The sequence below is a fragment of the Leuresthes tenuis genome, unplaced genomic scaffold, assembly GCF_036924035.1.
Source record: "Leuresthes tenuis unplaced genomic scaffold, fLeuTen1.0.hap1 SCAF_13, whole genome shotgun sequence".
Lineage (NCBI taxonomy): Eukaryota > Metazoa > Chordata > Actinopteri > Atheriniformes > Atherinopsidae > Leuresthes > Leuresthes tenuis.
In genome coordinates this window covers 16138851-16152900 of record NW_027325367.1, presented here as the reverse complement: position 1 = coordinate 16152900, position 14050 = coordinate 16138851, and positions in this window count along the sequence as shown.

Sequence of the window (14050 nt, the reverse complement as noted above, 5' to 3'; positions counted from 1 at the left end):
GCTTCTACAGTCTACATGTCAAAGTGTCCTTGGGCAAGAAACTGGACCCCACATTGCCTAAGATCTGTACATCGGTGTGTGAATATGTGTGGTATAGTAAATAAGCACTGTGTAGTGAAACACTGTATGTTGACTAAGAGGTGATGGATAAGTATGTGTGTGATTGACTGGGGCTTGTAGTGTAGTGTAACCACTTTTGAGTAGTCAGAAAATTACTATCTGAGTATCTTCCACTATCAATTTTCATTGTTTCAAATACATCCTGAACATATAAACAGTTACATGACAGTAGCCATTTTATAAACCATATATTTCCTGTAGTTACAAGATTAAGGTCAAAGTCAACTAACTGATCACTCGAGCTGTTACAGTGTTGCCAACAATATAAGATGGTTGGCAATCACTGCTGCCATGACAAATACACTCAGGTTCCAAATAAAAAAAATAAACCCTCTCAACTTCACAGTAAATGCAATCCTCAGTTTAGTATGCAGCTCTCTTTGGCTCACTGTCTGAGAAAGTAATTATCTCTCTGTAAAGAGGGCAAAGTGAAGCCTATGTTAGCTGCATTGGGCCAAATGCATAAATCTTCAGAGCAGATCTCATTCTCGGTTTATTCATTACGCTACACATTGCACTCGACAGACGGTAAATTACTTTACCAACTTCACGCAAAATTGAAGGTAAACAGTGAAAAAGGAAATGTTCATTCAAAAATAACATTCTGCTATATGTTTTTTGACTGGCCTCAGATCAGCTGAATTACTCACTGGCCTAACCTTTGGCGCTCGAAAGGCTATTTGTAATCGCTGTTTACACCAGTGTGAGAGATAATTAGGTGTTTCATAAGAAAGATACAATTACTTGGTAATTATTTTCTTTATCTAGAGCAGATCGCGTCCCTGATACTGTGAGAAAGCCTCATTGTAAGTCTGAGCTCTCCAAAATCATAATAAGGCTAGGGGCAATAGCAGAGAGCAATGACGTATGCGTAAAACGGTGTGGTTGCATGTCAATGAAATACAAATGCCACTCCATCCAGAATGAAAGGATTCACAATAGATATAAATGAAAAAGAGCCACAATCACTTTAGGCTGACTTGCAAGCAAACAAATTAATTATTTATGAACAATGAATATTGCATATTGCTCTCAAAATTGTTGTTGCTTCTACTTCATAAACCAGCAGATCTGATTTTACACGGCTGGATATTCACTTCCATGGAGGCTGAATTCTAATCACTTTTCTATGTCGGGGCATTGAGCAGGAAAAACCAGCTATATTCATTTAATATTTGAAACAGAAAAAAATATTCTTGAAAACATGTAATAATATTACATACATTGTAATATATATATATATATATATGAAACTGATTAATGTAAAATATTATACATATACATTTAATTTTCTTGACATGCCACATAAACATGCACCAGTTTCTGAAAAGCGATAAAAGATCCTTTCACCCAGAGCTAAGTTACGTTTATATTTCCATCATCTGTGGCCAATAAACAATGTTTCACTGGTGGCATCACAACATGGTGTCCTCTATTTTCACTCAACATTGCCTTCTGGTGTGCCCACTTTAAAAAGTAATTGAGTGGTCAAACAAAGCTTGAAACAGGCGCTGTGTGTAACCACTGGCTTTTCTATTTTGCACCGTGTTTAAGATGTGGGGTAATAACGGCTCTACCATCTGCTCACCTACTTGTCCTTTTGAATGTCTTCTTTTGCAGCTGGTTTAAAATAAAAACATTAATTCAGAGCACACACACCACTGTTTATGCCTGGTATGCATTTGCTTTGGCTCCAGAGGTGCAACAAAGCATATCCAATCACTCAGAAAATACCAGTGATTCCAACCTTTAGCGGTAATCAATGTTTTCAAGCAATTTGAAGCACAAACCAGTATATAACATTTAGTGTCAAACATTTCTATCTCAGAAATACCTGTTCAGGGTCATGTGCGCCAGTAGCTTATCTTATTGTACACTTGACAAAAGTCCACTTCCTGCAAGTAAACAGTCTATCACATTATATAGACTGACAACTACAGGCATTTTAGTTTCCACATCAACTAACCTTAGTGTATCCGGACTATGTAAGGAAGACTGTGCACACAGTCAGTCCTTGCAGATTTACATAGAACAAACAGGAGGGCTCCAGCTTCCTGCATATCATCTTATCCTTATGTGAGCCAAATGGTGAATCATCTAGGTGAATTCAAACTTTAGTCAAAGAAAATTTAACCCTTAAAAAAACAATTTGAAAAAAAGTTCAACCCTAAAAAAGCTCATCCGTCTGCCCTCAATGACGGCTAGTTGCCCTCACATCTCAAATCACAAAAGTCCTAGAGAGACTGTCATTAGGTCATCTCAGTGAGCAAAACAATAAGTTTGAGGATGCCCTCCAGTTTGTTTTTCCTGAGATTAGGGTTGAAGATGCCATTTTCTACTTGCTTCAGCAGGCTCACTCTCAGCTGGACAAAGCAGACAGCATTGTGAGGATCATGTATTTTGATTTCTCCTTTTCTTTTGATACATTTCAACCTGCACTGTGATGTGAGAAGCTGCATCCACAACTGCCTGGATTATTGACTACCTGGCAAACAGACATCAAATTGTTAAATATAAGGTAATGGCTAATTACCATATTTATACATACATGCAGTACTGGAGCAGTTTCTCAACAGCTGTAGCTATACTTCTATGTCTTTTACGTGCATGAATACATGTTTGCAACTCAACAAGTGAGGGCTGGCAGGAAACAGCAACAAATGTATCCCTGAAGCAGGAGGCTGCAAGCTCAAGGTGACCTTAGATTTTTTCTTCTTTATTAAAAAATAAGCAGTCCCTTTTCATGTGACGTATAGTTGTAGAGAGGAGTGGAAATCATGTTTTGGAGATTATTCTTTCAATTCCCATATGTATGCGTGCGAGTGCATGCAAAGTGGGGAGTGGGTTGCAGCTTTTTTTGTTGATAAAATTAGGGGACTTTTTACCAAAAAAAGAATATCTGGCCTTTGGTAAATCTTATAATTGTGTCGTGCCACTATAAAAGATGATAGACCTGATGAAGACCACAGACACAGTGCTTAACTTGGAAGTACACATTCTGGTTGGTGTGTTCTGCTACTGAAACAAATGGCACTACACTAATGCATTGTCATCTGATGTATTGTAAAAATCCAGCACCTACTCTAAACTAGTTTCTAAAGCTGTTTTCACACAAACAATGGAATCCTGAAATGTTTTGCAGGTGTTACAGAGAAGGTGGCATGTGCAAACTCAAATATCCACAGCATTCTCTCCAAACTTCTCCTTGCAAGTTTTCCACTGAGCCTCCACTACAGGACCAAAAACCATGCACAATCTCACTCACCCTCACGGTCAATTTAGAATCACTAATTAAGGCTAACATGCATGCTTATGGACTATGGGACAGGAGAAAACATCATCAGTGCTTTTACTGTCTGTATGCGAGCAAGTATGATATACAGCTTCAGTCTCCTTTCTATCCCAAATTGCATTCCACACATCCTCCTGAAATCCCCACATAATTTTTTACTTTTTTTATTCAGTTATTCTTATTATAACGGTTGCCATTAAATCTAATGTTTAAGGGAGAGACAGGTTAATCTCGACAGGTCAAATTATTGTTTAAATATTCTAGAAAAGTAATAAAGGCAGGGTTATTTTAATTTCATACCTTTCTTGACATGTGAGAAACCAATTCTGAGATTAACAGGTAGTTATATATACTGACATACTGGCCTTGTCTGGACTTCACATCAGTCAAACACTGCTGCAGGACTGATTTGACAGGAGCAGTAAGACTTCTCCAAGAACACAGAGCCTGGGGGGAATAATCCCTTTTGCTACGTGTCATGAACTGTTAGAGATGAGCCACTGCTTGCTTCATGGCAGGTGAAAGGTGACAAGATATGCATTTCACCAGGTTCCTTTGCTACATGAAAAAGCTTTGTAGTGTGGACTTTGGCAATGTCAGTGAGAAACCTTTGTTCATTCCACGTGTTATTCACATGAATATTGCAACAGTCAGCTCACTGACACTGCCGGTCAAAACCTTGTTATATCTATTTTAATCAGATGAACCTCCAACAGAGCAGTAATAATATCAAAGCTGTAAATAACACATGCACAAGGATAAGACCTAAAGCCTAGCAGAGTTTGCGGGTCTTTCAAGAGCTGTTCATCTCACGCTTTGGTTAAGTGTGCTTTCAGGAGAGTGATGTGAGCTGACTTGGACACACTCTGTCACCTTTTTTAAAAATGCATTATGTTATAAGCTCAAGAGTAACAGAGATAACAGTAGCCAAGGTTATTAGATCCTCATCACAAAGCATCATCCATAGAGGCTGAGCTGAACATTTAAATCTTCACCTACAGAAGAACCTGGAACATGATTCGTTCTTAGCTGGCAACAAAAGGAAGGAACATTTAATTAAGAAGCAAAGTGTTCAAGCATTCTGCTTGTATTCCCTGTCGTCGGTGCCCACTGTGGCTTTTGGTACAACATCCAAACAGCCAAGAAATCATTTTTGCATTTAGGCTCGTTTGATGTTCGTTGTGTATGAGCAAAAGGTGAATTTTTCCCTTACTTTTTGCACTTTGTGAACTCCCATATCGTAAATCTTCCGTAAATCTTACAGAGCTAATTACAAAATTAGATTTAATCTTTTCCGACACAGTGATGCAAATAGCATCAGAGATAAAGCCTGCATTGCTCTTCATATTGTCTCGTCAATATGTTCCGGATGTGTGCAAATGTGCCACACAATATGGACGTAAATCCATCAACTGAAATTGCAGGTGGATCGGGGAGAAGTATAAGATTTCAATCATCCTTCTCTGTTTTTCTCTGCGCGTGTACTTATTTCTTGTCATCATTAATCACATTACCTGGTTGCTATTTAATTGCTGGGCAGGCTTCCAACACTGTAGACATTAAACACTGCTCATAAATGTAAAAACAAGAACAGACTAAATGGACTGCAAAAAAGAGGTTTCAAAGGCAATAGTTGTTGCTGTATTGGATTTGGCAGTTTTACCACCCACATCATAAGAGTAACTGCCTTAAAACAGGTTCCTTTGATAAATTGGTTTATGTGTACCTTTACCCCACTCTGAGCAAGATGGAAAATGTTGCACAGAAGCCATGAAAGTGAAGGAAAAAGTGCCGCCTTATCGTGCAGGCGTGTAACATACAATCACCTCCATTTTTCTTTTCACATGTACTCATTACGCTGTAAGTGCTCAGGCTTGTGTATACACACAAGCTTGTGTGAGTGCACTTCTCTGCATCAGAGGGGTCACGGTTAGTTGTTCTGGGTATGTGTGTCGACATGATGGGTAGATCTCTGGAGAGCACAGCCCAGCAGAACTGTGATATGTGAAGGGGAAGGGTTGGTGGGGGGGGGCTAATTATGGTGTGGCACAGGTTCAATGTGCTGCCCTCAGCACTGCTGACCGGACACTTCTAATGGGACATGCAGGTGCGAAAGAACATGCGAAAACGCAAGGAGGGCTGCAAAATAAATAGATAATCACATCAGTTTCCCTCTTTTCCTCTCTGACTGATTAAAGCCTGCTCAGGCTTGCTTTCATTAAAGAGCAAAAGCTGCATCATTCTCTCTATAGGAAGCTGACTGCAGCAACACCCAAAAGTGTTTCAGTCCTACAGGGGTTCACTGACTATTCTGTTGTTTTTATAAATCATTCTCAAAACAGGGAAACTGTGGAATAGATTACAGACTGGATAAAAGAGGCAGCCTGCAATAAATGACCGTACATTCACCGTCTGCATACAAATCGGCAAATCGGCGACCAGAGACAGAGGACGACAACAGATTTAACATCTCAGTGAGCTGGTGAGGCTGGAGCAAGCTGGCAGCTCCCGTCTTCTATCTTTCCGCTTCTATGTCTTGCCTTCACTGAGGCAGCCTCCCTGGTGATGACGGCGGTACTAGTGGAGCGGCAGCAGCAGGCCAGCTGTCAAATAGTTGGAAGGGTAGGATGGGAATGCAGCCAGCACAAACTGTCAGAGGCCCGCCAGGGATGCAGAGGAGCCGGGTGCTCTCCTTACTGCTCAGTGCGATCACGTAACAGGGAACATCACGCACCCACACGCACAGACACACATACAGCAGGTCTGTGCCACAGCGCAGAACACATGATCATTTTTACTGGCCACATGATAAATCCCTGTTCAGTTTCCCGACTACATGCTCAGAAAATCTGTTTAACTCAACAGAATTGCGCTGATCAGCGGATCCATTTGTGTCGTCCCGTTCTGCGGGGAACTGTGAAAAAATGATGGTGCCAGTCCAGTCTTGTGGTAAATCGTGGAATAGGCATGAAATGAAAATCACTGTATTCATACAGATGGATGCCTTTCTGAGTAATGTATGTCAGTGGGAGGTTTGTGGATGGACTTGTCAACAGTTAAGGTAGAAAAAAAATTGGATTTCTACTACAGTTGATGTTAAAGAGTCTATCTTCAGGGAGGGAATCCTGTTCCATGTACTGTCACCAAGTAGTTATTAATGCCATGACTTTATCTCTTGGTTTTTTTTCTGCATAAACCCAACAAAACAAGTGAAAATATGTTAATAAAGTAAATATAGTAACAAATACAAAGTACTGGGACGGACAGAAGACAAACTCCAGTCTTCTGCTTGAAAGGCAAGTGATTAACTGTTTATCACGCACTCCCGCCTTCATTTCAACACATTTTCTTTGGTCAAAAGCTCTTCACTTCAGTTTTTATCGCACAGGGTGCGTATTTGCCGTATCTACATATTACCGGTTATCCTCATTCACCTGTAACTGTTTTGCTGATACAGGAGGTCTGAGGGGGATTTACATCAGTCTCTGAAGCATTTGCCTCTCCAGCTCTGGCAATGCTGTATCTGTTTCTTGTTTTTTTTATTTTAACTTCTTCCACTCTACTACTTTGTTCGACATTAAAGTCCTTGGTTAAGGAAAGAGAATAAAAATGAGGAGCATTGAGATTGTGTTAAATGGTAACAAAATGCCAAAATGGGGGGGTGGGGGGTGGGATCCTTTTTTCTGTGCTTTATAAGCATGGGTCACCACACTCCACTCAAAAACCACAACCACTGCATTTTGTTTTGGGCGCCCTAGATCTGTCATTCAGAGAGTTATTGAGATTGCAGGGTGAAGCTATCTCACTTCACAAGGTTAACCTGCTCCTTTTCTCATTATCTCTGCCTAGCTTTAATTTCAAACTATGCTGCATTTGCTGTACCTCAGAAGTGGGAAGATGATTTATTATTATTATTTTTTTTTTGGTCTTGCAAATCTCATTAGTTAGTTATATAGAATAGATGAGTTAAGAAATAAATGAGCTAATAATACTCTGCCAATCCTTTGTTTATATTTTTATATCCTTTGCAGGAAAATGTTACCTTTAATTGACGTTCTTACATTTTTGACCTGTTAGAAATTCTGTTTTTCCATTTGTCATTGAATGCAATACCAGTACATTTAGGGTAACAGCTGTTACAAAAAGAAAAATGAGTTAAGTATTGTCCATATAAGGGACAGTTGTTAATGTCTGCTGCAAAAATACAGAGGAATAGAGTAACAGTGAAGTCCAGAGTTTATTGACGGAGGAACAGGATTTCTCAAATGTGTTATTAACTGGTCAACAGTCATTACATTCAGTGGTGCATGTTTCTAGAACTTGGGCTGTTCAACACATAACCCGCCACTAGATCAAGCCTAAAAGAAGGATCAGTAGCCTACCGGCTAAAGGAGGGAAAAGTAAATGTATTCGAGAATGAAAATTCCACTCAAGTATTTATTTATATTTCAGTTTGGTGTGTGGCCTGAGCTGTCAGGATCTGTACTGTATGAGTTCTCATACCATATTAACATGCTCCAAGGGTTATAAAGTGGTACATTTTTAAATTTCTTTCACCCAGACGAAGGGTTGGAGTGGATTCGAATGGGTAACCCCACACCCTAAAATGATCCATTGGATAGAGGTGTAAATTAATGCATGAAAAAGGAGCTGCTGTACCTTCTCTTTGTTATTATGACCAAAGCCAGTCACAGACATTTCATTAGGACCCTGTGTTAGTTTGTGCAAAAAATGTCTCCTTTTATGTATATACAGTATAACTGTGAATGGCACGAGAATGCAAAACACAGGACTTGATGTTCAATTACCATTTAAACATACAGAACTTGGAAAGAAAGTGATGACGAACTGAACAAGATCAGCCAAGCTGTGGTTAACAGCTGGCGGATGTTTCTCCAGGATCTTCCAACTCCTGTAGTATATTTTCCTTTTGTTTGGCTGCTGCCTGTAAGGGTCTCTTCAGCGGATCTTCTGCCTCCTTTACTTTCACCCCACAATATTTTAAACAATGATCCATAGCTCCCTCTAAGCCAATAGCCAGTAAATTGAATAGCAACATAACAGGGTCATGACAGTCTTCTTTTGGAGCAGCTTTACCCGTCTTTAGCCATCTTCCATTACAGCAGGAAGAGCAATTCTTTATTTTACATCAATGTAGAATAAGCAAGAAAAAGCCTTTACTACTGAAGCTTCTTGTTTTGGCCAAACACTGCTTATACAGCTCCATGTTTTATGAATTCTTTTTTGTGAAACATAAAAAATGCTTCTTACATTAGAGTATAGGAAACACGCCTTCAAGCCACCCCAATATCAAACAAATCTGATTTTTATTTTTTTTTTGGAACATGAACTATAGCTCCTGCCACCTGTCACACGCAGATAAACAAATGGATTAATTCCTTTTTAAAACGTATCTTTAGCAAACACTTTCCAAGCAAACCATGATGCACGGCAAAAAAATTGAGGGGCACTCACACTTCTCAGGGTGCCTGAATAACACATTTTAAGAGTTATCAATTTGTCATCTCCTGTTCTTATTGGTACTGATGTGAATTATTGTAAAAATGTATATATATATGTGTATATATACCTTCGCTGTATAATTTTGTTGGTTAGACAATTATCACAGCAGTGATGAGATGTGTTCTGGATTTTAATGCTCTGTCATCAGCCATGCATTGACTGCATTCTTTACAATAGACCAGTGTTTCTCAATTCCGGTCCTCATGACCCACTGCCCTGCATGTTTTCAATGTTTCCCTCCTCCACCACACCTGATTCAAATGAATGGCTCCTTATCAGGCCACTGCAGAGCTTGATGATGAGCTGATCATTTGAATCAGGTGTGGTGGAGGAGGGAAACATTGAAAACATGCAGGGCAGCGGGTCATGAGGACTGGAATTGAGAAACACTGCAATAGACGATCGCACCGGCCATTTTATTGTACCCAAGACTAGTCTTTCCAAAAAACATGTATTTTGATCTCTTTATTTTTAGTTGCAGTTGCAAACGCAAACACAAATCATTTTGGAAGAATCTCTAGGGCAGAATTTCCCCTATTCTGCCTTTGATTGATTCCGATTTTGATATTCTTTTGCAATGACAGCTAAAAAAATGCTAACACATTTAGACAGATATGCAAAAAAAGAAGAAAAAAACCAGACCCATTGAATGTTCGACACATCCATGCAACAAAGGATACAAGTTAGTTCCACTCTGGATCCCTTAGTTGGAGAACACTTCCTTCTTACGTTTAAGCTGAACCTGAACTACACAGCACAACCTTTCATTTTGGGTTCAGTCTTGTTTGAGCTTAAGCTTGTTAAATTTCAGCTAAATACATCAAAATCAAAAAAAGGCCTTTTCAACCTCTTTCACCATTTGTTTTCCCATCAGCTTTTGTTCACAGAGACACACTCCTCTTCCACCTCTCTCTGTCTGCTTATCAGTCAGCTCCTGTCCATCTACACACCTGTCTTTTAGTCTGCCTCTCCGCTCATTAACAGGGTTGTATGTGGTGAGGCTCAGCGGACATTACACGCATCATCTATTTGCCAGATGTTATTGCTTACACTGTGGCGATTTCATAAGGTGCAGTGACAATTTCATTAACTTGGGTGGAAATCAGACGTTTTTTTTTCGTAGAGAAGACGAAAATGGAGAGGAAAAGGAGGCTGCGTATCTGAATAGTGGTTACACTTGCAAGATGGGGGAGGAATACATCACCGAGAAAATTACTGAGCACAATAGACACAGCAGAACCATTCTCCTCTATTTTAATGAGATGTGCTCAGCTCATGCTACCTGCAGTCCTGGGCTGCAGGTAAATGAAAATACACCAGGATGGCGAGCTGAATTGTTACCGACAAGAAATCCGGTCTGTTAGCAATGTGACTGATTCACCCATTTCCTCCAGTGTTGATTTTAATTTTCAAATTGAGAGACATGCAATGATATGAGACATATCCCATTTCAGGAACATATTGTGCTCCAAGAGTAGCTTACTGTAGGGTTTGGTGGGGAGACAAATTGAAGGCTTGTGCTGGAGCCCCACCATCACATGGTTAATGGAGCGCCATTGAAAGCAGAAGATGAGGGCTGATAGCCTTCACCGATCGCATTAGTCACATATCGATCTTGCCCCTCTGTCTGTTTGGTAAAGGTAAACAGGAAAGCCATAATCCTGTTAGCAGCTCTCGCCCTGATGGAGAGCTATCCATCATACAGTAAGTAAGGGTTTGTATTGGCTTGCATATCAGGTCTTTGTTCAGGAGCTGTACACAAGCTGCCCTTGTTCATCCCAGATCCTCCATTAAAATTGAGTATTTTGTGCATTGTGTATTTTTTATATATATATATATATTTCAGGTTTTATCCCTGAAGATCAAACTTTGCAAAAATAAGTTGTTTGTGTCCTTATCACTTTTAGTGCTACATGTCTTATCTATGCAAACCTATTTTGTGCCTGCAGAGGTCTAGTCTTCACACAAGCATTTATAAATATACATAAAGACAAAGTTGCCGACAGCACAGTGAGATTGCTGAAACGGATGAGGAGATAAAGAGGATTCAAAAAGCAAAATGCTTAAACTGAGTGGCCAGCGATGCATAATTCATCGCTGATCAAATTTGACAAGTTCTTATCTTTGTTTTGGAGGTTTGATGTGGAACAACACAGCATCTCTCTTATGGCTGTGTTTTCTTGAGCTGCTGCAAAAGCGAAAGGAGTTCTTATTTCCATTTTTGCAGACAGTCCACATTAGCATACATTTCTTTATGTGGTAGTGGGGGGTGGGTAACTAGGGCCCTAATCAGATAGGATTAAAGAGCAGAGTCTGCAGGAGCAGAACAGATTTAGGGAGAAACTGTGAGGAGGAGCGGAAGAGGTGTACAAGGGGAAGACAAAGACAGGAAGGAGATGTAGTTAGACTGCAAAAGACCACTGAATCCTTGACCTAATGGTTCCTCTGCAGTACACCTGAACCAGTTATTAGACGTTTTTTTAATAAAAATCGGAACTATTCAGCTTTGAATTTTTTATTGTTTTTAACGTCAGTAACTCAAAAGTTCATTCTCCCACAATGCGTCACTCCATCACATTTGTTCACATCAGCCTTGGAATATGAATGTACCCAGTTGCAGATTCTACTCACGTAATTTAACTTCATAGCTACTCTTATTGCTATGTCATTTTGCCCTTGTAAGGTACATTAGTGAAATTGATGGTATTTTTTTCCTGCAACTGAAAAATGAAAAGGTCATTTAAGTTGCACAATACAATGAAAAAGATATTGTTAGACACATGCTTTGGAGCGTTAAAGGCAATGTACTGTACAGTGGCAGACAAATGAGTTTTCGCGTTCTGCATGACCGATTCAGACACTTGCAAATTACGTTGCCAAGAATCAGAGACCTCGAAATAAATAGCCTCAAAATTAAAGGTTAATAAAGTTTGTTTTATTATTTCCTCAGACTTGCTTTTGAGCCGGTTCAGACAAATTTATCAGCTATTAAAAGTCTTTAGGAAATAGGAGAAATAGAGGGAGTGCACACAAAAAAAAACATTCTACCATCAAATATGGCCACATATTTAAATGATATTCTATATTCCAGTAGACCATTTGAATAACCTCATTCAACCAAGTGCTTGAGCACCCTATAAACAAAAGTTAAAACTTTTATGAGTCGAAGGATTCCCCCCTCAGCTTTTGGAGTTTTATCTCCTCACAGAACACGACAATAGCTAATCTGCTGCTGTCTCGACTAACCCTTAAGATTATACTTGAAAACAAGGGAAGTCACACAATTAAACAAACTAATCCAGGCAAATATAAAGAAGCCACCATAAAGATGGTTGCTGCCATAATTGCCTCCTTGATATCCAAAGAACCTGCCATCTGTGAAGTGCACGAGAAACGTTTCATCTCTGACTCTGGCTGCCATAAACAGAGGCTGTGAGGGAGATAACTGCTTCCATTTGACTTGAAATGGGAATAATTTAAACTGCCAAGTCGTGTATTTTGCTGTATTATGTGTGAGTTGTTTGGTGTGTTTTGTGCATTTGTAATAATTTTCCACTTGGTGCAAGGAGGTGTTGGCAGCCAGCTAATGACACAGCTGTGCTGCCAGGAGAAAAAAAAAAGAATAAATAGATAAATATTGTGTTAATCTTACTTATTTGCTTTAGTTATTCATGGTGAAGGTCATATTTATTCAGAGGGCACACGTAAAAGCAACAAAGTTAACCGAAGCACATTAGAGTCAGATGAAATTTAGATCTCAAAACAAGGCAGTAGGTGAAAATAAAAAAAAAGTACACAAGAAATAGGAATAAATGGACCGTAAAGAACACCAGAAGGGCAAACCAATACATTGTGATATGTTTTGCCTTACACTCCATCAAGCCAAAAGCCGAGTGGAAGTGAGTCATAAGCAGCGCTCTGAATGGGTTTTAATCTGGCTCTCTGAACTAGAGGGCTGTATTGGGATTGGAATATTGTGGGATCCAATGCAAATCTCACAGGAGTGACTGGGTTTAACATTGTTAGAGGGTTGTTTCTGTTAATTAATTGAAGCGTCTCACCACTTTTTCTTCTTTTTTAACAAGGGGTTGGATGACAGGTGATAATTAGGTTACTGCCTCCTTATATTTGAGCATGCTTTGAGAGACTCTCTTGTATTTATGTGAGTTTATGACAGAAAGTATGTTAGGTGTTGGTTTACTGCTAATTTACCTTTACTGATTGCTGTTACGTTTGTGCGCTTTAGAGTGCTAACAAAATTTAGATTGCTAACAAAATTTAGATTGCTTTCTGATCATGTCTTCAAGATAGTAATATGCAAGGGTGTCAGTAGAGCTAATTATGTAAATTTCTATAGTTCTGTGCCTTTCTTTATCATCCCTGCCTTTTGTTGCTATAAATATCAGCACATTTCTTTGCTGAGTCACACAATAGGGCAACATTACATGGGAATTGTGTCTGTGGAACCCACATCACAGCAGCGGTCAGAAATACTTTAGAGTTTGTGGGAGTGGGATTTAAACAACAATCTTGTGCAGAGTTGTACTCAGAACATCGAAGAGAAACTGGTTGTTTGACTGCAGTGCTCCTTCAGGATCGTGAATGTAAGGAAGATCTATTAACTAAGATGGCACCAATCTATATTTGAAACTTTAAAAGCAAGCAATAAAATCTTAAAATCGATCCAAGAAATAGATAGGGAGCCAGCGAGAGATGCCAAGACTGGAGTTTTGTGTTCACACTTTTTTATGCCTGTTAAATGAGGAGCTGATGAGTTCGGAACACTTTGCAAGTGATGCAGAGAAGGCTAATCCAGACTGACGTACAGTGCATTACAGTAATCTATTCAAGAGGTTATAAGAGCACGGATAACTTTCTCCGGGTCTTTGAGGGAGGGATACATCCTCACCTTTGCAATCATCAGTTGGAAAAAGCTTGATTTGAATAGTGCACTTATCTTTTCATACAACTTAAAAGAGCTGGCAAAAGTCAAATTAAAATGTTTGACAGCTAAATGACAAAAGGGAGCAAAGAGACCAATAGTGCCAACAGAGTTGCCACACAGATCAGATTTTCCGAACCAAATGCCCTGAATCTTGTTCTCATTAAGATTCG